Here is a 27,358-nt window from a genome sequence, read left to right on the forward strand (position 1 = left end):
ACAGAAGACCCTGACTTGTCTCACAGGGTCAAAAGAAGGCTGCTTAATCCCCGTCAGTCCTACAGAGCACTTTATGATTCCATCCACGACAACTTGCGCACTCAAATAACTCAGCGCTTTCAACACCTCGACCGCTTGCGCTTCATGGAGCTTTTGGATGCGGCGAAATTCGACTCGTTCAAAATATCATTTCCTACGCAGCTACTGTCAAATTTGATGGAGACATATGGCCACCTTTTTGATCAAGAAAAGCTGAGAATCGAACTGCAGCATTTTTATCACAATGCAGAAATAAATTCATCAAGAAAACTTTGCGATGCCCTTGGCTTCATGAAGTCCAGCGGTCTTGATGGGGCGATGCCACAGTTGTACAGGCTCATGTCCCTGATTGGAACAATTGGCGCAACCTCTGCAGGGGTTGAAAGGAGTTTTTCGTGCCTCAAGAGAATTAAAACGTACACACGCAACGCAATGGGGCAGGAGAGATTAAAACATCTGGCCATTATTTCAATTGAAAAAAAGATTCTCAAGACACTCCAAAAAGATCCAGCGTGGTACGATCAGGTCACAGATAGATTTGCAAATCAGACAGCACGGAGAATTGACTTGATATATAAATAGGGAGCCTCAATCAGTTGGCCTGAATCATTCCTTAACATCAATGTTTGTCTTAAACACGGCTATATCCCATGTAAATAGTTGTGAAATAATGTTATTGTTGTTCTTTTACTTGTTGACTGTTGCCAGTTGTTTGACACCGTGGAAAGGATGTTAATGAATTATTCAGGAAAAACTATTATCAACTCAACCTGTGCGTGTAACTATAGCCGGTCCAGCAGGTGCGGTCGCATTGGGGCCCGTGACCTTCAACCAAGCATTCCTTCCTCCCTCACTTTTACAAAAGCCAGCCGCCACTGATATATATATATATATATATATATATATATATATATATATATATATATATATATATATAATTAAATAAAATACACACACACGTATCTTTTTCTAAACTGTATGTCAGCTTATCTTTCTTATCTTACACATCACACTGATCAGTCACAATAATATGACCACTGAGAGGGGAAGTGAATAACATTGTCTCATTACAATAGCACCTGTGAATTGGTGGGATATATTAAACAGGAAGAGTTAAAAAGTTAATGCTGGCTAAAACAAAAATGTGTCTGCATCGTGCTGCTGTCAAGCAATTGACTGATTAGATTACTGCATAAAACAGCAAGTGTATGCATGTACCTAATAAAGTGACCAGTGAGTGTAGTCTCTCACAACAACAGCTGACACAAGAACTTGCAAAGGGCCTCCAAGTCGCCTCCCAGCAGCTGCTGCAGCAACAAGCCACAGCCTCTCCTCTCCCAGGCCACCTCCCAGACCCCTGTCAAGAGGCCTTCTGTCTGCTCCACAAGCTCACTCCAGCAGACAATATGGAAGCCTACTTATAGACATTTGAACAGATAGTGTATCGGGAGGGTTGGCCCAAAGAGGAATGGGCCCAGGCTCTGAAACTCCTGCAACAGCCAGGTAAGCAAAAAGACACTGAAACCTACCATATTAGCCTCCTGAAATGATTGATTGAATCACTGACACTTCTCTCAGCCCACACATTCTTGTTCACAGATCCATCCTGGTGTACCCTGGTCCTCCAGGGAGAAGACCTCTCCAGCCACCAGTGCCAAGAACTAGGGCAACTGCTCAATCAGTTCCAGGATGTCTTCACAGCAGAACCAGAGGAGACCCACCTGATCCAACACAACGTCAAGACCCCCCGAGATGATGATCTCGCAACACCCCATCACATCCCAGAGGCTTGCCATCATGTGATCAAGGATGAGGTGGCTTGAATGCAATGGGCTGGCATCATCAAGGAGTCCACCAGCCTCTGGTCCAGCCCAAGCCTGATGGAAGTCTGAGGTTCTGCGATTACTCCAGGAAGCTTAACACATTCTCAGACTCAGACCCCATGCCCCGGGTGGTGACCTGGTTGACATACTGGGGAGGGCCCATTTCATTTCAACACTGGACTACTAGCGGGTGGCCCTGATGCCTGGGGCCCAGCCAAAAACCACATTTACCACTGTGCCAGGCCACCAGCAGTACCATGTCCTCCCCTCTGGCCTCCATGGGGTGCCCATGACATTCCAATGCCTCATGGACATTATGCTGCATGCCCACCATGACTTTGCTCTTGCATACCTCATTGACATCATCCATTCGTCCACCAGGACCGAGCACCTGCACCACCTCAAGTTCATCCTAGGGAAGCTGAGGAAGACTGGCCTAACTGCCAACCCCCAGAAATACCATGAGGGGCTGACCAAGGTACAGCACCTGGGTTACTTTATCAGCTGGGAAAAAGATAGATGCCATGCAGAACTACTCCCAGCCCACCACCAAGCTCCAGGTGTCTTCTTGGGATTAGCCAGGTATTACCACAGATTCATGTCCAACTTCTCTTCTTTAGCTTTTCCCCTCTCAAACCTGACCAAGAAGGGGGACCCTGACAAGATAAAGTGGACAGGTCAGATGGAGCAGGCATTCCAGGACCTGAAGAAGGCCTTCACCACCACCCCCGTCCTCTCAAACTCAAACTTTTAGCACCCTGCACAGTTCATTGGTGAATGTCCCCCACTTCCAGAGCCTCTGGATCACCAAAAGTCTCCTGCGCAGCCAGCCCCTACCTGCAACTTCACCCTAGTCCAGTTTGGGCTCTCCATCACTTGCACAGACTGCACTAAATGCACCATTCACTCTCTCTACAGTCTCCCTACTCCTGCCCTAATTCTCCATTAAATATCACGTTCACATTACACTGAAAATGTGGGTTCTGTGTCTGTGTTCAGATAGATAGATAGATAGATAGATAGATAGATAGATAGATAGATAGATAGATAGATAGATAGATAGATAGATCTAAATGTTGGAAAATAATGCCCATATCCACTGTCAGGACGATAATTAAGAACCATAAAATAATTGAAGCTGTAATAAATCTGACTGGATGACAATAAAATTTTATTTTGTCCATACATAGTGAGTAGGATGGTTGGAGGGAGAGGCAATAAATTCTCCAAGGATAATGACTGGAGATTTATAGAAAATGGTAGAGCTTTAGGGTCTCAGAGTCTCCAAATCTATAATTAGATGCAACATTTTTGGAAGTCACACCAGGGGGAGAAAAAACAAAACAGACTTTCATCTCAGTACAAATCTAGGAACAAAAGTAAGAGCCTAGAGTTCGCTGGGCACTACTAGACCTTTGCATGGAACTGGGTTATATGGTGAGATGAGACAAAAATAAAGCTTTTTGGCAGCAAATACACAATGTGGCATGTGTACAAAGAAAAGACAGTTATACTGAAAGTAGCATAATCCTTATTGTATGTGTCACACACACACACAGCTCTCATGCTGCACATCCTCAGCAGTTTTCTATCTGCATGCAACAGATAGAAAACTGTGTCAATGTGTGAGTCCAAACCCCACCACAACATCCCATTTTTATGACTCACATGTTGAGTTGTTTATTTAGGCCCTCAGTTTTCAGTTGGTCTGGTTGACTGACTCAATAAATTCCTTGAAGCGGAAAAGGAACCATTGTAATAAAGTATTGATGTTTGTACTCACAATTACTTTGCAGTAATTCTGTCAATTTTCATGTATTATTTTAATAATTACTCCAAGGCAATATTTGAGAGTAACTTCATCCAATAGACAAGTGTAACTATGTTCTTCCACCAAATGCGAAGGATATTAAAATAAAATTTTCAAAATATAGATGTGTTCAGTCAAAAAGGAGAGATAATTTTCTTTTTGGACTCAGGTGTTTCTACTTCTAAAATAACTATTGATTTGACATGTGAGTACTTACTGTATGTTTCAAAGAAGTTGAGGGGATTAATATTGAACTGTAAATCAATATTGTATACATGTCTAAATGTCAAGAGAACCATTCTACCAATCAATATTGTGTGTTATGCATATTTCAAATATATTTGTCAGTGCTTATTACTGGAAAAAAAACCCTTTCACCTGTGTGTGTGTGTGTACAATTTCATGTTAAATCTGTCTGATATTTGAAATATGCCATCTATGAGCACAACTAATCCACAACTTCTGGGTGTTATGGCATATTTTGTGTATCAGACAGTTAGATTTCACATATTAAATTGCATATTAAAAACAAAGCATTTTCAGAAAAAAAATAATTCCTAAAACATACTGAGAAATAAAATGAATGAACTAACTCGGAAACATAAGAATGAACAAACAGATGTAATGGTACTCATGTATTCAAGAGTCAAGATTTTTTATTTGTCATATACACGATAACAGACACAGCGGTTTATTATTGGGTAATGAAATTCTTATTTTGCAACTGCCCGACCAAACTACGCTTACCAATATAAAAAGAAATATATATATATATAAAATATGAAATATAAAATATAAAGTGCATATGGAATGCAAAATATAAAGGTAGAGTGAAAAATGAAGATAACATTTAAAAAAAAAAGGAGAGGCAAACAAACAATGTGCAAACAGAGGTAGATATACTGTGCAATGTCTTGTGCAAAATTGCTAATATAATCCGTGGTTCAAATCCTAATGGAAATATAGAGGTAGATGGTGATTATAATCTGTGGTTCAAAAAGCCTGATGGCCTGGGGGTAAAAACTGTTTGTCAGTCCTTGCTTTCACACTCCTGTAGCGTCTGCCAGATGGTAGGAGCGTGAATAGTCTGTGTTGTGGGTGTGTTTGGTCCCTGATGATGCTCTGTGCCCTTTTTGTGACCCGGGTGTTGTAAATGTCCTGTAGTGGGGGGAGGACAGCTCCACAGATGAACTGTGCCATTTTAATGACACGCTGGAGAGCCTTTCTGTCCTGAGTTGTGCAGTTCCCGTACCACACAGTGATGGAATTTGTCACGACACTCTCCACTGTGCACCTGTAGAAGTTGCTGAGGAGTTTGGTGGACAGTCCAAATTTCCTCAGCTTCCTCAGGAAGAAGAGTCTCTGTTGAGCCTTCTTGATGGTCTGCTGTGTGTTGTGTGTCCAGGTGAGATCCTCACTGATGTGAGTTCCGGGGAATTTAAATGTTTTCACCCTCTCCACCTGTGTCCTGTTGATGTGCAGCGAGGCGTGCTGGTCTCTCCTCCTCTTCCTCGGGTCAATAATCATCTCCTTGGTCTTCTCAGCATTCAAGGAGATGTTATTTTCCTGGCACCAGGAGACCAGCTGAGCCACCTCCTCCCTGTAGGCGCTCTCATCTCCGCCGGTGATCAGCCCAATGACAGTGGTGTCGTCAGCGAACTTGATGATGGAAGTGTTGCTCTGGGTGGGGGTGCAGTCGTAGGTGAAGAGGGTGTACAGGAGTGGACTGAGCACACAGCCTTGGGGGGTCCCTGTGCTCACTGTCTTGGTGCTGGATGTTCTGGTACCGACTCTGATAGCCTGGGGTCTGTTTGTAAGAAAGTCCAGGACCCAGCAGCAGAGGGAGGATGTCAGTCCAAGGGTGGAGAGCTTCTCTGTCAGTCTGCTGGGGATGACGTGTTGAAGGCTGAACTGTAGTCCACAAACAGCATTCGAACATAGGTGTCCCTGTGTTCCAGGTGTGACAAGGCTGTGTGGATGGCTGGATTGACGGCATCATCAGTTGAACGGTTCTGACGATATGCAAATTGAAGGGGGTCCATTGTGTCTGGGATGCCCTTTTTGATGTATGACATGACTACCCTCTCAAAACACTTCATTACAACTGAAGTGAGTGCAATTGGGCGATAGTCATTCAGGCATGTTATATTGTTTTTCTTTGGGAGGGGCACTATGGTGGTGGTCTTGAAGCATGTGGGCGCAGAAGACATGGACAGGGACAGGTTGAAAATGTCTGTGAAGACCTCTGCTAACTGTGTGGAGCAGGCCCTCAAAGTACAGCCGGGGATGTTGTCAGGGCCGGCTACCTTTCGGGGGTTAGTCCTCCTGAAGACCTTGCTCATCTCGGTTATGGTCACAATAGGTGAAGAGCTCTGTGCTGCCTCTGTTGGTAGAATCCCTCTGTGTTGGTTGGTGTTGAGGGTGTCGAAGTGAGCATAGAACTCGTTCAGCTCATCTGGTGATGTGTTGTGGTTGGCTGTGACCCTGCTGTTCTTCTGCTGGAAATTGGTGATGTGTTGCAGGCCCTGCCACATGCATCTGGAGTCTGAGGTGTTGTAATAACCTTCCAACTTCAGTCTGTACTGCCTCTTGGCTTCCCTGATGGATCTGCATAGGTCATATCTGGCCTTTTTATATCCATCTGCGTCGCCAGAGGCAAAAGTGGTGGAGCGTGCATGTAGCATGGAGCGTACTTCACTGTTAATCCAAGGTTTTTGGTTAGGATATTTTGCAGTGCTTGGTGGGGACAATGTCATTAATACACGTACTGATGTAGCTGGTGACCACAGATGCATATTCCTCTAAATCCACAGAACAGTCTTCTCTCAAAGCAGCAGTCTTAAACACATCCCAGTTTGTAGAACTGAAGCAGTCCTGGAGCACTAGATCAGTCTCTTCATTCCAAACTTTAACAGTTTTACTCACTGGGGGGGCTTGTTTGAGAAGGGCCTTGTAAGCTGGGTAGAGGAACACAGAGATGTGGTCAGACTGTTTTATACAAACTACAGTTCTGACCTGCTATACCACTGTAGAAGATAAATAATTGTGTATTATTCCTTAAATGACTATCTACATTTTTTCTGGATATGTGAAAAAAATAAGTAAATGAAGTAAATAAATAAATCCAGCAATTATTTTAAATCTGAATATGTTTATGGCACTACTTAAGTGGTTATGTATTTGATTCTTTTCTATGAAATCCCTTGCCATGTTATCCAAAAGCATCACTTTCATGATATTTGAAACTATTCTATGATATTATATTTTATTATATTTGATTATTAAAACATTCCATGGAGTAATACCCAAAATAGTAGCTTGTAATACAAAGGTTATTTTTGAACATGATAACACTCAAGCTAATGTTTTTAAATGCTTTGTGTAACAGTTACATGAACATTTTCCCACTGGAACTATAAAGATTGCCACTGGAGCCAACTGCAAAGCAGTGAGCATTCCCGAACAAACAGCAACCTCCATGCATGCAGTTCTGACATGGCTATATCTGATTCTGGTGTAATATAGCCTGTTGTACAGAGTGCTTCTTTCCCCCTTATTACTTTTCTGTCCTTAGTCTAGTATTCCACTCATTTTAAATTGACTATGGCAATTTCTTTTCTCCTTTGTAAAGAACCTCCAGTTTCTCACATGGTGTGTCAGCAAAAGAAATCCGAAATCAGGCTTGATGTAATGCTTTCATAAATGATATCCTACTTCACCATTTAATATTCAGTACGATTTTTTCCTGCTTGCATTCTGCATGAAGGGCTTTTTTTCTGTGACTTCAGGCTTGAAATAAAGCAGGAGCAGGTAAACAGGATGGACACCCCAAGGCTCTCTCTCCCTCTCTCTGTCTGTCTCTCTCTCTTTCTCCTTTATCTTCTGTACCAACTGCAGTTTTCTGATTTATTTGTTTGGTTTTCTCCTCCATCAGCTACAATAGTAAACAAGCTTCAGACAGGAGAATCAAAGGGCTCACAGCTGAATTTCTCCCTGGTCTCCTAATGTAGCGTTCTGAGGAAACCGCGCCACATTTTATATATTCTCTCATGTTTTATACATTTTCTCATGTGTAGGAACTTTAATTTAGAGTTACTATGCAGCTGGTAAGTAAGTGAATGTGATATAATGTTTTTTTTAATTGTTTTGCCTCTATATTAGATTTGAAATGGAACAATGAGGAGTGCACAATGTGGTCTTTTCATCTATTTCCATCAATATTGAAGTATCAGAACTATATGCTTTTCTGTACACTGCCTCATGTTTCAGGGACAGTATCTTCAAATTCAATGGCATTCAGTACTTTAACCTCATAGACTTTAATTTCAAAGCTGATGTGTTAGACTACAAAGTAATAAAGATACAATAAGAACTGCTATTTTGCATTTTCCAATCATCTGATTGTGAGTCTTTCTGCCAACATAGTTGTAGGTAGATGCAAGAAAGGCATAATAAAACCTAAGAACAGTACTCAATATGTGGTTTTGAAGTCTGCACCTTTAGTTTGATCTCGGGTTGCTTTTTTCCCAGACATTCTTTCAGCTGAGCTCATATTGTTTGCAAATCTAAAGTTTGTCAGCTCAGAAATTAAAACTTTAACAATGAAGCAGGACAAGCGAATCTGTAGCAGCTGATTACTCATGATTATTCAATTATTGTCCACCTTGGTGTGCTGATGGTTTACAGCATCCTATAATTCTGGACAAGACATATATACATTATATAATCATTATATATTAGCTGGATAGTACAGTGGTAATACTCACTGACTATGACGCGGGAGATCGGGGTTCGAATCCCGGTTGGGATTCAAAACATCATCCAGTAAGGGTCCTTAGGCAAGACCCCTCATGATATATCAGCCTACCTCAGGAATGAGTGAAGACATAACTGATAGAGTCATACCGGCTCAGACGTTGCCCGGGTCAACAAGGTCTGCGTCAGTTGCTAGGGAACCAGGGCAAACTGATGAGAAATGGGCTACTGGAACAAGACACTGATGGACAAGGACAGAAAATACGGATTTGCTGGAATGCTACTATACAAGCAATCCCAGAGAGAGGGGATAAATGCAGCGAATGTGGGACCATTGGATACTTCGAAACCCACAATCAAGGCTAACAAATAAACAGCTATTAGCCCAGTGTTCCAACATCCGTAATCGAAACTAGAGATTATCTATCACAACTAGAGATTAATGAAATACAACAACGATGCTACGTAAGGGGGAGCCAGGAAGACAGGTCAGCGGGGAGATGTCATCATCATCCCCACAACCAGAGATTGGGTACCAAGCCCCAACAGCCTCAACACAAGCGCTGCTGACCTGAGAAGGAAGATCGTGACCCAACTGGAAACCTGGAGCCCCAGACGAATACCGAAGCTGAGTTGCCAAGTACCTTCAGAAGATCTACTAGTGAATGCAATGAAGACAATCTCCACAAGAACCATCACTGAGACACAGTACAGCAACAGTAATCATGGAGATGCTTGGACACAAGGTGGGCTCGGGACATAACAAACAGTATCCACCATGGAAGAGATAAAGGCAGCTAGCTGAACTAAAGGGAACATGGTGAATAAAGGGGCACCCAGGAAGTACAACTCACTCTCCAGAGGCACTCGAAACTGCCAAACAGTGACTAACAGCTCTGGCCACCCGGTTGAAGAGATACACCAAGGATAAACAAGCTGTTCTCCACTGAACCAGCCAAGGTGTACTCTCAGTGGCAGGGGGAACAACAACCGGTCAGACCCACCGGTCAGAGCTGAGGTGGAAAAATACTGGAAAGACATATGGGAAAGAAAGGAAAGAAAGCACAACAATGGTTAGTGGACCTAAGAGCTGACCACAGCAACCTCCCAGAACAAGAACCAGTAACCATCTCAATGGCAGACGTCCAAGAAAGAGTGTCAAAGATGAAGAGCTGGACAGCACCAGGCCCCGATATGATCCATACGTACTGGCTGAAGAAGCTAACTGCACTCCATGAACGCCTAGCAGCACAGATGAACCAGCTGCTGAGGGATGAGACCCACCCAGAATGGCTAACCCAAGGCAGGACAGTCCTAATCATGAAGGACCCCCAGAAGGGACCCATCCCATCCAACTACCGGCCAATTACCTGTCTCTGCACAACATGGAAGGCCTTGTCAGGCATCATTGCGGCAAAAATGAGTAAGCATGTGGCTCAATACATGAGCGAGGCACAGAAAGGAATTGGCAGAAACACCAGAGGAGCCAAGCACCAGCTACTGGTCGATAGAACAGTCGCCTGAGACTGTAAGAAGAGACAGACCAACCTGTGCACTGCCTGGATTGACTACAAGAAAGCCTACGACTCAATGCCACACACATGGATACTGGAATGTCTGGAACTGTATAAGATCAACAGGAACCTAAGGCCCTTCATCCAGAACTCAATGGAAATGTGGAAGACAACCCTAGAAGCCAACTCAAAACCCATTGCCCAAGTCAACATCAAGTGCGGCATATACCAAGGAGATGCGCTATCACCACTGCTGTTCTGCATAGGCCTGAACCCCCTCAGTCAGATCATCACGAAGAGCAGCTACGGGTACCGATTCCGTAGTGGGGCAACAATCAGCCACCTGCTCTACATGGATGACATCAAGCTGTATGCCAAGAATGAGCGAGAAATAGACTCGCTGATCCACACCACCCGGATCTACAGCGATGACATAGGGATGTCATTCGGATTGGACAAGTGTGGCCAGATGGTCTCAAAGAGAGGCAAGATGATCTGGACTGAGGGGATTGACCTACCAGAGGGCAACATAGGTGATATCCAAGACAGCTACAAGTACCTTGGCATCCCACAGGCTAATGGAAACCATGAAGAGGCCACAAGGAAGTCAACCACAGCCAAATACCTCCAGAGAGTAAGGCAGGTCCTGAAAAGTCAGCTGAATGGTAAGAACAAGGTCCGAGCCATCAACATGTATGCGCTACCAGTCATCAGATACCCCGCTTGTATCATAAACTGGCCAAAGGAGGAGATAGAAGCCACAGATATCAAGACTAGAAAGCTCCTCACCATGCATGGAGGGTTCCACCCCAAGTCCAGCACCCTGAGACTATACACTAAGCGGAAAGAGGGAGGCCGAGGGCTAGTGAGCATCAAGACCACAGTCCAGGATGAAACATCGAAAATCCGAGAATACATCAGAAAGATGGCCCCAAAGGATGAACTGCTAAGTGAATGTCTCAGGCAGCAGAACCCTGATGAGAGTGCAGAGGAGGAGGAGGAACAGACAACCTGGAGGGACAAACCCCTACATGGCATGTACCACCGTCAGATAGAGGAAGTGGCTGATATCAAGAAATCCTACCAGTGGGCTGGATAATGCAGGACTGACAGACAGCACAGAGGCACTAATCATGGCAGCACAAGAACAGGCCATAAGCACAAGAGCCATAGAGGCCAGGATCTACCAGAGTAGATCAGACCTAAGATGCAGACTGTGCAAAGAAGCCCCTGAAACAGTCCAGCACATAGTAGCAGGGTGTAAGATGCTAGCTGGATCAGCGTACATGGAGATGCACAACCAAGTGGCTGGGATAGTATACAGGAACATCTGCAACCAGTATGGAATAGAAGTACCCAAGTCCCAATGGGCCATACCACAGAAGGTGGCTGAGAACAACAGGGCCAAGGTTCTGTGGGACTTCAGCTTCCAGACTGACAAACAGATCCTGGCTAACCAACCGGACATAGTGGTGGTGGACAAAGAGCAGAAGAGGGTGGTGGTGATAGATGTGGCGATCCCAGCTGACGCCAACATCAGGAAGAAGGAACATGAGAAACTTGAGAAGTATCAAGGGTTGAAAGAGCAGCTGGAGCGGATGTGGAAGGTCAAGGGCTGCGTGGTCCCCGTGGTAGTGTGGGCACTTGGGGCAGTAACCCCCAAACTGGGAGAGTGGCTCCAGCAAATCCCAGGAACAACATCTGAAGCCTCAGTCCAGAAGAGCGTAGTCCTAGGAACATCGAAGATACTGCGCAGAACCCTCAAACTCCCAGGCCTCTGGTAGAGGACCCGAGCTTGAGGATGACATGGATACCACCCCCCCCCCCGGGGGTGAGAAGGATATATATATATATATATATATATACACACACACACACACACACACACACAGAGTGTTTTATTAATTAATTAATAAATACGCGAACAAGGTACTTATTGTTGTTCAGTCACATTTTAAATTTGATTCAGGTATGTTAGAAGCAGGGAAGACCCTAAATGTTCAGTGTAGAGGAATTTCCTGTGCCAGGTTTAGAAAGCACTGTTCTTCCTGTGTTGTGCATGCTAAGAAATTTACCACTTTAAAATGTCACAATTGGCTATGATCTCAATGAACAGAAAATATGGAATCATTCTTCTGATATTTAACAGTTGCATGAGTATTTATTTGTTTATTCAATTTTTAATTTGTGCTGGGGTGGTATGTTAGTGTAGTTGTTAGCATGGTTACCTCACAGCAAGTAGGTTCTGGGTTTGAACCTGCTGGTTGACCAGGGCCTTTCTGTGTGGACTTTGTACATTCTCCTCATGCTTGTGTGGGTTTCCTCTGGGTGCTCCTCTTTCCTGCTACAGTCCATGACAACATGATCTAGGTCCAAAAGAGAATCAGAACAACTCTCTTCAGTTCATGAAACACAAACTGTCTCCATGCCTTAGATAAACTGAATGTCACTTGAGCATGTGATATCAGACATGAGCATGGTAACATAAGGCTATTATTAATAGCCTCAAACAGACCTCTAGAGTTACTAAAAAAAAAAAAAAAAAAAAGGTACCTGACATGAATCATTTCAATGATCTGAATGGAATGGTGGTGCAGTGGTTAGCACTGTCACCTCACAGCAAGACGGTTTTGGGTTCAAGCCTTGCACCTTTCTGCACAGAGGTTGCATGTTCTCCCTGTGCCTATGTGAGTTTCCTCCCACAGTCAAAGACATGTGAATTAGGTCAACTGGCTACTCTAAATTACCCATTGATGCGAGTGTGAATGGCTGTCTGTCTCTCTATGTTAGAGCTGTGATAGACTGGTGACCTGTCCAGGGTGTACCCCATCTCTCACCCGATGTCAGCTGGGATTGGCTCCAGCTAATCAGTGACCCATGACAGATAAGTGGTACAGAAACTGAATTAATAATTTGTGCTCATTTTTATGAAGTGTGCAAATAAATATGTACAGTGCTATGAAAAGGAGAACAGAAAACCCAAAATACATTTTTGTATTTGATCATTTCATTTACTGAAGGAAAACAGGAAGGCAACAGCTATATTACCCATGGGCAAAAGCAATTGTCCCCTAAACTTAATAACAGGTTGTCACATTTAGTAACGACAACTGCAACCAAGTGCTTCCAAGAACTGTAGATCAGTTTTTCCACATTGCTGTGGAGGAAATTGCCTCACCCTTATTTGCAGAGCTGCAGAATTGCTTTAATTCAGCCACATTAGAGGACTTTTGAGCATTAGCTTCCTATTTAAAGGAGATACGCAGAACCTTTATTTTTAAATACATTTCTGAGTGGATAGTATCTCCATCCTTGACTCTTGTATGCTGCATAAATGGGAATAAAAAAAAATATTTGAGAGTTAAAATTTACTGCAAAGTTGGCATTCGAGCTGCCCTGCTGAGCCAGCCAGCCCTGAGTGAGTGACGTCACAGCGGTAACCAGTTGTAAGGCTGAGGCCTTTGACAGCTATAGACCAAAGCCAGACTCGGCACGTGAGAGTGGTTGCAATGGCCTCTTTGTTCGGATTTATTGGAGATTCTTTGGATTTCTCAGATAGTAATATATCTGACTGTGATAGTCCTGAAATTGGAGTGTGTGTACATGCTACTGCTATACACATAGAACCGTATCAGTTCGAACCATTGGAAAGTGAATCCGAGAGTAACATGTTGGCCACAGAGGCCCCCACCTTACGAAATAAAGCCAGAGAACAAAATCATCTAGAGAATTGGATGGAATTGATATGACAGTCTCATGTGACTCTCATTAAAAAAGGATACTGTAGGTGTTATAACTTATATTAACAACATACATGTACATTCATGCATTTTCACTGATAAAACATAAAAGGCTAATTAAATAATTAGATGAATTGAGACAATCACATTCTGAAGCAAATTAAATAATCTTTTACTGGGAACTTAAATACACAATACAAATTACACGTATTAATCTAAATGCAGGTAAACAATGTGTGTTGTTGTTGCTCTTATGTAACCAAATGAGAGTCGCATCTTACCCGTCTGTGTTCTCGCTTCTTGAAGGCCGATCTTGTGGCCAATTGTTTTGAAACAATCTGACTTTCAGTTGTTCATTCAGTTCTTCATTCATTTGCTTCTTCCACGTAAGGGTGAGATATTGCTGCTGAAGCAAGCATATCCAGTGGAGAAATCTGATGACTGGTCCACTCATTCTCCATTTTCTCCATACGGAGTACTCCGCCATTACTGCTTGGCTCACACTCCAGGAGAACTGGTGCAACTGAACTTGCTTTCCTTTTCTTGTAGTTTTCTTTTCCTTTAATTGTTGGTACTACACCCTCTTTCAATACAGTCTTATAGCCAACGGTCCTCAACAGATCAGAGGTTTCCTATGAGTCATCAGTAAAACGTGCCTGTGAATTTCTCACAAAACGCATTAAAATCTTTGCAGCTGGAACATTCTTGGGTCATGAATGCAACATAAATCCACCTTCTGTCATATTGCTGCACCTGCCAGCAACACATCGATGTGGCATGGAGATAAATTAGCTCAAAATGGAGGATGGAAGTTGCAGTTAGCTTTGTTTTAGTATAGTAAAAATGGCGATGAGACCGATAGACTTCCTGCTGTGACGTCACAGATGTCAAGGTTATTCACTCAGACCGCTACCTATATGAATCATTTAAATAGTAAAAATGACTATATTGGATTTATTGTTAATGCTTAAAACTATTCCTATGCCATTCTTGAGGTCTCAAGGCATTTATAAACAAAAAGTGAGGCCATGGTTCTGCATATTTCCTTTAAGATCTCTAAATGGAGTTCAAGTCAGGTGTTTAAGTAGACTGCTCTAAAACCTTAATTTTGCTTCTTTTGAGCTATTCAGAAGACTTGGGGGACTTAACTTTCTCTTGTGCGCCAGATCCTTTTTTTGCTCCAGAAGTCAGTTGAGCCTCGGCTACAACTCAGGGTGGATGATTGGATTTCTCTTTCTGGATTTTCTGGTAGACAGCAGAATTCATGGTTTCATCAAGTCACCCAGGTTGTAAAGCAAAAAGGATCCCCATACCATCACACTACCACCACCATGTTTGACTGCTGGTATAAAATTCTTAATATAGAATATGTTAGCTTTATTATGTTCCTTATTAGGTGTTAGCTTTACACCAGATGTAAGGGAGCCCATGTTTTCCAAGTGCTATCTGTGATTCATCAGTCCTCAGAACATCATCCCAAAAGGCTTGGGGGTCATCAAGGGGTTTTTTTTTTTGTTTGTTTTTTGCAAAAGTGAAATTAATTTTTATGTTCCTCATGTTGAGCATAGACTTTTGCCTTGCAACTCTCTCACTGATTCCTCCCCCCCATGGTGGAATCATAAACAGACCTTACCTTCGGAGAACTTGGCCTGCAGTTCCTTAGATGCTCATCTGAGTCCAATCCCACTGTAGAATCAGAGCAGGTGGGTGGAGCACAGAAGCACAGCAGGCCAGAACTTTCTCACAAACTCTTTATTTTTAAATATATATATATATATATATATATATATATATATATATATATATATATATATAGGGCGGCACGGTGGTGTAGTGGTTAGCGCTGTCGCCTCACAGCAATAAGGTCCTGGGTTTGAGCCCTGGGGCCGGCGAGGGCCTTTCTGTGTGGAGTTTGCATGTTCTCCCCGTGTCCGCGTGGGTTTCCTCCGGGTGCTCCGGTTTCCCCCACAGTCCAAAGACATGCAGGTTAGGTTAACTGGTCACTCTAAATTGACCGTAGGTGTGAGTGTGAATGGTTGTCTGTGTCTATGTGTCAGCCCTGTGATGACCTGGCGACTTGTCCAGGGTGTACCCCGCCTTTCGCCCGTAGTCAGCTGGGATAGGCTCCAGCTTGCCTGCGACCCTGTAGAAGGATAAAGCGGCTAGAGATAATGAGATGAGATGACTATATATATATATATATATATATATATATATATATATATATATATATATCTTTTCAGCTCACTCACACACACATTTCTGGTCAGGAGAGAGCTCTCTTTCTCTGCTCTCTCTCTCCTTTTATAGGGCGCGGTCCCTGGAAGAGACACACAAACACAGGTTAATTCACATCAGGTGCAGTGATACTACCACTTACCTTCCCTAACTCCGCCCTCCATTCAGAGACCGACGCTTGACCATGCCCCCACTGCCACATACCCTCACCACCTGACTCAGGCCGGGGAGCCGTCTGGCCTGCAGCTGACTCCCCCCACCTTGGCGGGAGAGGAAATCCGCCATGATCATCTGCGCCCCCAGCCTGTGGACCGCCTCGAATTTAAATGGCTGGAGTGCCAGATGTTACTGTTGGGTTCTGTCTCTGCGTTGTGTTGTGTTGTAGAAAGAATGGAATGTCCATGCACGGAGGGCTGCCATCATTACAGTTTACTGAGGTCTCTGGATATACATACAAACAAATGCATCAGCAGGGTTCCGGAAGCCCTCTCGCCCACTCCTCTTCCCAGCAGGTTAAACAAACAGGCAAGGGGTTACATATTTTGGCATAACTGATCAACATCTTCTCGTCTCGTCTCATCTTCTTCCGCTTATCCGGGACCGGGTCGCGGAGGCAGCAGTCTAAGCATGGAAGCCCAAACTTCCCTTTCCCCAGACACCTCGGCCAGCTCCTTGGGAAGAACACCGAGGCGTTCCCAGGCCAGCCGAGAGACATAGTCCCTCCAGCGTGTCCTGGGTCTTCCCCGGGGCCTCCTCCCGGGGGGACATGCCTGGAACACCTCCCCAGGGAGGCGTCCAGGAGGCATCCGAAAAAGATGCCCGAGCCACCTCAGCTGGTTCCTCTCGATGTGGAGGAGCAGCGGCTCTACTCCGAGCTCCTCCCGAGTGACTGTGCTTCTCACCCTATCTCTAAGGGAGCGCCCAGCCACCCTGCGAAGGAAACTCATTTCAGCCGCTTGTATCCGCGATCTTGTTCTTTCTGTCATTACCCAAAGCTCATGACCATAGGTGAGAGTCGGAACGTAGATCGACCGGTAAATTGAGAGCTTCGCCTTTTGGCTCAGCTCCTTCTTCACCACGACGGACCGGTAAAGCGACCGCATCACTGCGGAGGCTGCACCGATCCGCCTGTCGATCTCACGCTCCATCCTTCCCTCACTCGTGAACAAGATCCCGAGATACTTAAACTCCTCCACTTGAGGCAGGACTTCTCCACCAACCTGGAGAGGGCAAGCCACCCTTTTCCGGTCGAGAACCATGGCCTCGGACTTGGAGGTGCTGATTCTCATCCCAGCCGCTTCACACTCGACTGCAAACCGCCCCAGTGCATGCTGAAGGTCCTGGTTTGAAGAAGCCAACAGGACAACATCATCCGCAAAAAGCAGAGATGAAATCCTGTGGTTCCCAAACAGGATTCCTTCCGGCCCCTGGCTGCGCCTAGAAATTCTGTCCATAAAAATTATGAACAGAACCGGTGACAAAGGGCAGCCCTGCCGGAGTCCAACATGCACTGGGAACAGGTCTGACTTACTGCCGGCAATGCGAACCAGACTCCTGCTCCGTTCGTACAGGGACCGGACAGCCCTTAGCAAAGAGCCCCGAACCCCATACTCCCGAAGCACCCCCCACAGAATACCACGGGGGACACGGTCGAATGCCTTCTCCAGATCCACAAAGCACATGTGGACTGGTTGGGCAAACTCCCATGAACCCTCGAGCACCCTATGAAGGGTATAGAGCTGGTCCAGTGTTCCGCGACCAGGACGAAAACCGCATTGTTCCTCCTGGATCCGAGGTTCGACTATCGGTCGAATTCTCCTCTCCAGTACCCTGGAGTAAACTTTCCCTGGGAGGCTGAGAAGTGTGATTCCCCTATAATTGGAGCACACTCTCCGGTCCCCTTTCTTAAAAAGAGGGACCACCACCCCAGTCTGCCACTCCAGAGGCACTGTCCCCGACCGCCACGCGATGCTGCAGAGGCGTGTCAACCAAGACAGCCCCACAACATCCAGAGACTTGAGATACTCAGGGCGGATCTCATCCACCCCCGGTGCCTTGCCACCGAGGAGCTTGCAAACCACCTCAGTGACTTCGGCTTGGGTAATGGACGAGTCCACCTCTGAGTCATCAGCCTCAGTCTCCTCAGTGGAAGACATGACGGTGGGATTGAGGAGATCCTCAAAGTATTCCTTCCACCGCCCGACAATGTCCCCAGTCGAGGTCAACAGCTCCCCACCCGCACTGTAAACAGTGTTGGCAGAGTACTGCTTCCCCCTCCTGAGGCGCCGGACAGTTTGCCAGAATTTCTTCGAGGCCGACCGATAGTCCTTCTCCATGGCCTCCCCGAACTCCTCCCAGTTCCGAGTTTTTGCCTCCGCAACTGCCCGAGCTGCAGCACGCCTGGCCTGCCGATACCCGTCGGCTGCCTCAGGAGTCCCGGAGGTCAACATGGCCCGATAGGACTCCTTCTTCAGCTTGATGGCATCCCTTACTTCTGGTGTCCACCACCGGGTTCGGGGATTGCCGCCACGACAGGCACCGGAGACCTTGCGGCCACAGCTCCGAACAGCTGCATCCACAATGGAGGTAGAGAACATGGTCCACTCAGACTCAATGTCCCCCGTCTCCCTCGGAAGCTGGGAAAAGCTCTCCTGGAGGTGGGAGTTAAAGACCTCCCCAACAGAGTGCTCGGCCAGACGTTCCCAGCAGACCCTCACCATACGTTTGGGCCTGCCAGGTCTGTCCAGCTTCCTCCTCCACTAGCGGATCCAACTCACCACCAGGTGGTGATCAGTTGACAGCTCAGCCCCTCTCTTCACCCGAGTGTCCAAGACATAGGGCCGGAGATCAGATGAAACAACTACAAAGTCGATCATCGACCTCCGACCTAAGGTGTCCTGGTGCCACGTGCACTTATGGACACCCCTATGCTCGAACATGGTGTTCGTTATGGACAAACCGTGACTAGCACAGAAGTCCAATAACAAAACACCACTCGGGTTCAGATCGGGGAGGCCGTTCCTCCCAACCACGCCCCTCCAGGTGTCACTGTCGTCGCCCACGTGAGCATTGAAGTCCCCCAGTAGCACAATGGAGTCCCCAGTCTGAGCACCCCTCAGTACCTCTCCCAGGGACTCCAAGAAGGCCGGATACTCTATACTGCTATTTGGCCCGTAGGCACAAACAACAGCAAGAGCCCTCTCCCCAATCCGAAGGCGCAGAGAGGCGACCCTCTCGTTCACTGGGGTAAACTCCAACACATGGCGGCTGAGCTGGGGAGCTATAAGCAAGCCCACACCAGCCCGCCGCCGCTCACCACGGGTGACTCCAGAGAAGTGGAAAGTCCAGCCCCTCTCGAGGAGCTGGGTTCCAGAGCCCAAGCTATGCGTGGAGGTGAGCCCGACTATCTCTAGCCGGTACCTCTCAACCTCCCGCACAAGCTCAGGCTCCTTCCCCCCCAGCGAAGTGACATTCCATGTCCCAACAGCCAGCCGCTGTGTCCGGGGATCAGGTCGTCGAGGCCCCTGCCTTCGACTGCCACCCAATCCACATTGCACCAAACCCCTACTGCTACCTCTGTGGGTGGTGAACCCACAGGAGGTCGGGCCCACGTCACCTCTTCGGGCTGAGCCCGGCTGGGCCCCATGGGCAAAGACCCGGCCACCAAGCGCTCGCATACGAGCCCCAACCCCGGGCCTGGCTCCAGGGTGGGGCCCCGGCTGCGTCCTACCGGGCGACGTCACGGTCCTGGATTTTTTCTCCATAGGGGGTTTTTGGTGAACTGCTCTTGGTCTGGCCTGTCACCTAGGACCTGTCTGCCTTGGGAAACCCTACCAGGGGCATAATGCCCCCGACAACATAGCTCCTAGGATCATTCAAGCACACAAACCCCTCCACCACAATAAGGTGGCAGTTCTAGGAGGGGTGATCAACATCTTCAAATTAAAAAAAAAAAAAAAATGGCAATGTATTTTATAACAAACTTATATATTAGCATTAGCATTTTAAGCTAAGCGGTGCTTAGCATTCCGTTTGCCGGTTAGCTCTTTATGCTAGCGGACTTTTGACTAACATCAGATTTTCTGATCAACATCGAAACCACAAGTAATTACACACCTGGATATACATACAAACAAATGCATCAGCGGGGTTCCGGAAGCCCTCTCGCCCACTCCTGGCAAAGTAAAAAAATAAAAGGAAATGCTAAACGCTAACAACCACAGCTAAGCCACGGACCTCATGACTATATAAACTACATGACAATACATCAAGGGGTGACTAAAGGGATGATTAAAGTACAGGATTATGGTTTCATATAACATCGATGGCTTAACAACAATATGATATTATAGATTAATTATAGTGTGTTTAGGGAACAACATACCTCTTCCCAGCAGGTTAAACAAACAGGGAAGAGTTGAGGGATGCAGGGGCGTATAAAGGTGGGAGACGGAAGATGGGAAGCCAGGAGGGACAAAAGGCTACAAAACGGAAACGCCCCGAGATGTGCATGAAAACAAAAGTAATATCAATACGTGTGTAATTATTATAAAGAAAACAAACCAACCACATTAATAGAAAATAAATCCCATTTATGCAGGATTTAACTGCACAAATTAATAACTCCGTTACAAGATACCAACGGGTGATCCGTGCATTGGCATCCTTCATGCGGTGGAGCCACTGCAGGGGCACGTGGTCTGAACAGAGGGTGAAAGGGCACCCCAGCAGGTAGTAGCGGAGGGCGAGGACCGCCCACTTAATGGCGAGGCATTCATTCTCTATCGTGCTGTACCTGCCCTCGTGCACTGACAGCTTCTGGCTGATGTACAGCACAGGACGTTCCTCCCCCTCCACCTCCTGGGACAGAACAACCCCCAGCCCTCTGTCCGACATGTCTGTCTGCAAAATAAAGGGGAGAGAAAAGTCAGGGGAGTGTAACAGTGGCCCCCCACACAGTGCAGCCTTTACCTCAGAGAAAGCCCGCTGGCATTGCTCCGTCCACTGGACTGGATCTGGTTCTCCCTTTTTAGTGAGATCAGTCCGTGGGCTGGTGACATCCGAATAATTAGGTATAAACCTACGATAGTAGCCAGCCAGCCCCAGGAACTGTCTCACCCCCTTTTTGGTCTTGGGCCTCGGGCAGACCGCAATCACTGCTGTCTTGTGAATTTGGGGATGCACCTGCCCATTGCCCAAGTGGAAACCCAGATACCGTAATTCCACCAGCCCAATCGCACACTTCTTCAGGTTGGCTGCGAGACCTGCTCGCCTCAGCAACCTAAGGACGGCCCTCAGGTGTTCCAGGTCCTTGAAGGGGGAGGACTCCATGGGGCTGTCTCCTCTCCTCCCCTCTCTTCTCTCTCTCCCTCTGCTCCCCATCCTCACCCCATTCCCCCACCGCGGAGGCGGGGGCCGGCTCCACCCCAGCCGGCCCGCCGCACCCGCAGTGCCCTCCTGTATCCTACTTCCTTGTCTGTGTCTTCTCCCCCTCAGGTGAGTGATGTCCGGAACACCAGTGCAGAGGGAGAGCCTGGGCCGGTATGCTGGCACTGTGGGGAACCGGGGCACCTCCAGCATCAGTGCTCGGCGATGGAGGTGGGCACGGTGGTCCGGATGCCCGATGCGCCAGGAACCACCCTCGATCAGGCCGGAGCATATCGCATACCGCTGAGTATCCAAGGGGATACGTATCAGGCTTTGGTGGACTCCGGCTGTAATTAGACCTCAATCCACCTGGTGCAAGATGAGACAGTGGGGAGAGAACAATTGAAGGTGTTGTGTGCACGGGGATGTTCACAACTACCCTTTAGTGTCAGTCCACATTCTATTTCGAGGGGAAAAATTTAGAGTAAAGGCGGTGGTTAATCCTCACCTTACCCACTCGATAATTCTGGGGACTGATTGGCCGGGATTTGGGGAATTAATGGCGCATCTAGCGAAGAGTGGGGCCTGCCATAGTTTAGCGAGGGGAGGTCCCAGAGTGGCATTGGTGGGAGCGGCTGTCACGGAGCTGTCTATGTCATCACAGCATCAGAGTGAGGAGCAGCCGGCTCCTCCTCCCTCTCTCGGGGATTCCCTTGCGGATTTCCCGTTAGAGCAGTCGCAAGGCGAGACTCTGCGGCATGCATTTGACCAAGTGAGAGTAATCAATGGTCAAACTCTCCAGCCAAATGCCACACCATCCTTCCCCTATTTCTCCATTATTAAAGATAGATTATGCCGAGTGACACAGGACACTCAGACTAAGGAACCAATAGCCCAGCTTTTAATCCCAAAGAGCTGCCAGGAATTCATATTCCAGGCAGCTCACATTAATCCCATGGCCGGACACTTGGGGCAGGATAAGACACTAGCCCAAATAATGGCCCGGTTCTTTTGGCCAGGGATTCGCGGCGATGTCCGCAGGTGGTGTACGGCATGTCGCGAATGCCAGTTAGTAAACCCCGTGGCCATTCCAAAAGCGCCTTTGTGCCCTCTGCCATTAATTGAGACCCCATTCAAAAGAATTGGGATGGATCTCGTCGGGCCATTAGATTGGTCAGCACGAGGATATCGCTTTATTTTAGTTCTGGTGGACTATGCAACACAATATCCGGAAGCAGTGCCTCTTCGCAATATTTCAGCACCACTGTAGAATCAGAGCAGGTGGGTGGAGCACAGAAGCACGACAGGCCAGAACTGAGTTCTCACAAACTCTCTATTTTTAAAGATATACAGTGGGGCAAAAAAGTATTTAGTCAGCCACCAACTGTGTAAGTTCTCCCAATTAAAAAGATGAGAGAGGCCTGTAATTTTCATCATAGGTACACTTCAACTATGAGAGACAGAATGGGGGGAAAGAATCCAGGAAATCACATCACACACACATCACATTATCTCTAGCCGCTTTATCCTTCTACAGGGTCGCAGGCAAGCTGGAGCCTATCTCAGCTGACTACGGGCGAAAGGCGGGGTACACCCTGGACAAGTCGCCAGGTCATCACAGGGCTGACACATAGACACAGACAACCATTCACACTCACATTCACACCTACGGTCAATTTAGAGTCACCAGTTAACCTAACCTGCATGTCTTTGGACTGTGGGGGAAACCGGAGCACCCGGAGGAAACCCACGCGGACACGGGGAGAACATGCAAACTCCGCACAGAAAGGCCCTCGCCGGCCCCGGGGCTCGAACCCAGGACCTTCTTGCTGTGAGGCGACAGCGCTAACCACTACACCACCGTGCCGCCCCCCAGGAAATCACATTGTAGGATTTTTAATGAATTAATTGGTAAATTCCTCGGTAAAATAAGTATTTGGTCACCTACAAACAAGCAAGATTTCTGGCTCTCAGAGACCTGTAACAACTTCTTTAAGAGGCTCCTCTGTCCTCCACTCGTTACCTGTATTAATGGCACCTGTTTGAACTCGTTATCAGTATAAAAGACACCTGTCCACAACCTCAAACAGCCACACTCCAAACTCCACTATGGCCAAGACCAAAGAGCTGTCAAAGGACACCAGAAACAAAATTGTAGACCTGCACCAGGCTGGGAAGACTGAATCTGCAATAGGTAAGCAGCTTGGTGTGAAGAAATCAACTGTGGGAGCAATTATTAGAAAATGGAAGACATACAAGACCACTGATAATCTCCCTCGATCTGGGGCTCCACACAAGATCTCACCCCGTGGGGTCAAAATGATCACAAGAACGGTGAGCAAAAATCCCAGAACCACACGGGGGGACCTAGTGAATGACCTGCAGAGAGCTGGGACCAAAGTAACAAAGGCTACCATCAGTAACACACTACGCCACCAGGGACTCAAATCCTGCAGTGCCAGACGTGTCCCCCTGCTTAAGCCAGTACATGTCCAGGCCCGTCTGAAGTTTGCTAGAGAGCATTTGGATGATCCAGAAGAGGATTGGGAGAATGTCATATGGTCAGATGAAACCAAAATAGAACTTTTTGGTAAAAACTCAACCTGTCATGTTAGTTTTTTTTTCTTTTTTATCAGACATCTAATTTTTTAGGTTTGTTTACCTGACATGTTTCGACGTACGACTGTCGTCTTCCTCAGAGTGTCACCGGATGTTATTGGTGACGCATCTTTTATCGGCTGATGTTTCCGAAGGCGTGGCCTTCCTGTCTGGATTGACAGGTCGGTCACGCCTTCTACTGTCAGTTCGTCCCCTGCAAGATGGCACTCCAGGTATGGGAGAGCATGTATGCTCCCTCATCTCGGCTGATGGTCCTCGGGCTTCGCTTACGGATCTCTATGGCCTCCCTGATCCAGCGCTGATGTTTATTATCTTCTGTGCGGATGACTCTGGCATTCCCCTAGTCCATAACATGATTTTCCCTTTTGCAATGATCTGTTATGGCTGACTTATAATTTTCCTGTTGTGCCTTTTCTTTTATTGTTCGGGTTTGTCTTGTAGCTGTCTCCTTTTCGCACTCTTTCTTATGTTCATTTTTTCTTGTGTTGAAACTCCTTCCTGTCTCCCCGATGTAAGTTTTATTGCATAATTGGCATGGAATCTCATATATGGTGTTGCATCTGTTGTCCGGATGTATTCTGTCTTTGGGATGAACCAGGATCTGACGGAGAGTTGTGTGTGGTTTGACAGGTGTGTTAATGTTGTATTTCCTCATTGCTCTTTGAATGCGTTCCGTTATTCCTCTGATGTATGGTAATGTCACTACTCCCCTGTGTTCTTGTTTGTTGGTTTGTTTTTTCTCTTTCTTCTGTGTTTTATTGTTTTTGACCTGTTCCTCCCCTTTGGATATTGCCCATTGTGGATATTGACATGCCTTCAGTGCGTGTTGTATATGTTGTTCTTCCTGTTCTTTGTCCTGTGCATCTGTAATTATTGCTGCGCGTTCATGTAATGTTCTAACTACTGATATTTTGTGCATTATGGGGTGTTCGGAAGTCCAGTTTAAATATTGGTCGGTGTGTGTGGGTTTCCTGTGTACTTTTATTTTGATATCCCCCTCTTCTGTGTGATGTATTTTTAAGTCCAAAAATGCTATTGACTGCTCCGTTTCCTCTTCATGTGTAAATTTTCTCATCTCATCTCATTATCTCTAGCCGCTTTATCCTTCTACAGGGTCGCAGGCAAGCTGGAGCCTATCCCAGCTGACTACGGGCGAAAGGCGGGGTACACCCTGGACAAGTCGCCAGGTCATCACAGGGCTGACACATAGACACAGACAACCATTCACACTCACACCTACGGTCAATTTAGAGTGACCAGTTAACCTAACCTGCATGTCTTTGGACTGTGGGGGAAACCGGAGCACCCGGAGGAAACCCACGCGGACACGGGGAGAACATGCAAACTCCACACAGAAAGGCCCTCGCCGGCCCCGGGGCTCGAACCCAGGACCTTCTTGCTGTGAGGCGACAGCGCTAACCACTACACCACCGTGCCGCCCCGTGTAAATTTTATATTGAAAATTATAAGTCAGCCATAACAAATCATTGCAAAAGGGAAAATCATGTTATGGACTGGGGGAATGCCAGAGTCATCCGCACAGAAGATAATAAACATCAGCGCTGGATCAGAGAGGCCATAGAGATCCGTAAGCGAAGCCCGAGGACCATCAACTGAGATGAGGGAGCATACATGCTCTCCCATACCTGGAGTGCCATCTTGCAGGGGACGAACTGACAGTAGAAGGCATGACCGACCTGTCAATCCAGACAGGAAGGCCACGCCTTCAGAAACATCAGCTGATAAAAGATGCGTCACCAATAACATCCGGTGACACTCTGAGGAAGACGACAGTCGTACGTCGAAACATGTCAGGTAAACAAACCTAAAAAATTAGATGTCTGATAAAAAAGAAAAAAAAAACTAACAATATTCAATATAAGACATAATGAACGTAATCGAAAGATCAACTTGTCGTGTTTGGAGGAGAAAGAATGCTGAGTTGCATCCAAAGAACACCATACCTACTGTGAAGCATGGGGGTGGAAACATCATGCTTTGGGTCTGTTTTTCTGCAAAGGGACCAGGACGACTGATCCATGTAAAGGAAAGAATGAATGGGGCCATGTATCGTGAGATTTTGAGTGAAAACCTCCTTCCATCAGCAAGGGCATTGAAGATGAAACGTGGCTGGGTCTTTCAGCATGACAATGATCCCAAACACACCACCCGGGCAACGAAGGAGTGGCTTCGTAAGAGGCATTTCAAGGTCCTGGAGTGGCCTAGCCAGTCTCCAGATCTCAACCCCATAGAAAATCTTTGGAGGGAGTTAAAAGTCCGTGTTGCCCAGTGACCGCCCCAAAACATCACTGCTCTAGAGGAGATCTGCATGGAGGAATGGGCCAAAATACCAGCAACAGTGTGTGAAAACCTTGTGAAGACTTACAGAAAACGTTTGACTTCTGTCATTGCCAACAAAGGGTATATAACAAAGTATTGAGATGAACTTTTGTTATTGACCAAATACTTATTTTCCACCATAATTTGCAAATAAATTCTTTAAAAATCAGACAATGTGATTTTCTGGATTTTTTTTTTCTCATTTTGTCTCTCATAGTTGAAGTGTACCTATGATGAAAATTACAGGCCTCTCTCATCTTTTTAAGTGGGAGAACTTGCACAATTGGTGACTGACTAAATACTTTTTTGCCCCACTGTATATATAGCCTTTCAGCTCACTCACTCTCTCACACACACATTTCTGGTCAGAAGAGAGCTCCCTTACCCTGCTCGCCCTCTCCTTTTATAGGGCGCGGCCCCTGGAGGAGACACACAAACACAGATTAATTCATATCAGGTACAGTGATACTACCACTTACCTTCCCTGACTCCGCCCTCCATTCACAGACCAACGCTTGACCATGCCCCCGCTGCCACACCCACTTAAAAGAGAAATCAAGGAGAAAGAACTATCACTCTGGAATAATGATAAGACATGCACTTTAAAACAGATTGCACAAAAGTTAGAATATAAATAGGGTCAAACTAAATTGGTAGTATCCCAAATTGCATGGAAGGAGTGCCTTCTCAGCTCTAGAAAATCTCATAGTGCTGCTAGGTAAGCATATTTCTCCAGCTTAATAGAAAATAACAAAACTCATTTAATTTTAATTAAACTATTCATTTACAGTGCACTTTAACATAAAATGATCAGAAGTGCATGACATTATATACTTGCAATATAATTCTGAATATAATTTTGTAATGGCAGGCTCATTTACCATCACATAATGAGGAAGACGACAACAAAAATAAGTTTTAAGAAATTTATTTAAACAAAAAAACGTGTCTAGGGGTAAAGTGCAGGAGTGGGGTTATGCGTGAGTGGATGCAAATGAAAAGGTCAGTATGTAAGATTGTGTTCAAAATAACAAAAAAGAGTGAGGCACAAGGGGAAAAGAGTAAGAGCTGAGGACAGAGAGAGAGAGCCTCCTGAGGCCATAGGCACCAGCC

The 27,358-nt window shown here is 46.3% G+C and overlaps 1 pseudogene; it reads left to right on the forward strand.

Moving 5' to 3' along the window:
* Positions 1 to 2,169: 2,169 nt before the first annotated feature.
* Positions 2,170 to 27,358, forward strand: part of LOC132899046 (oxysterol-binding protein 2-like) — a 28,241-nt pseudogene continuing 3,052 nt past the window's right edge.

Source organism: Neoarius graeffei, chromosome 15, assembly GCF_027579695.1.
Source record: "Neoarius graeffei isolate fNeoGra1 chromosome 15, fNeoGra1.pri, whole genome shotgun sequence".
In the NCBI taxonomy this organism is placed as follows: domain Eukaryota; kingdom Metazoa; phylum Chordata; class Actinopteri; order Siluriformes; family Ariidae; genus Neoarius; species Neoarius graeffei.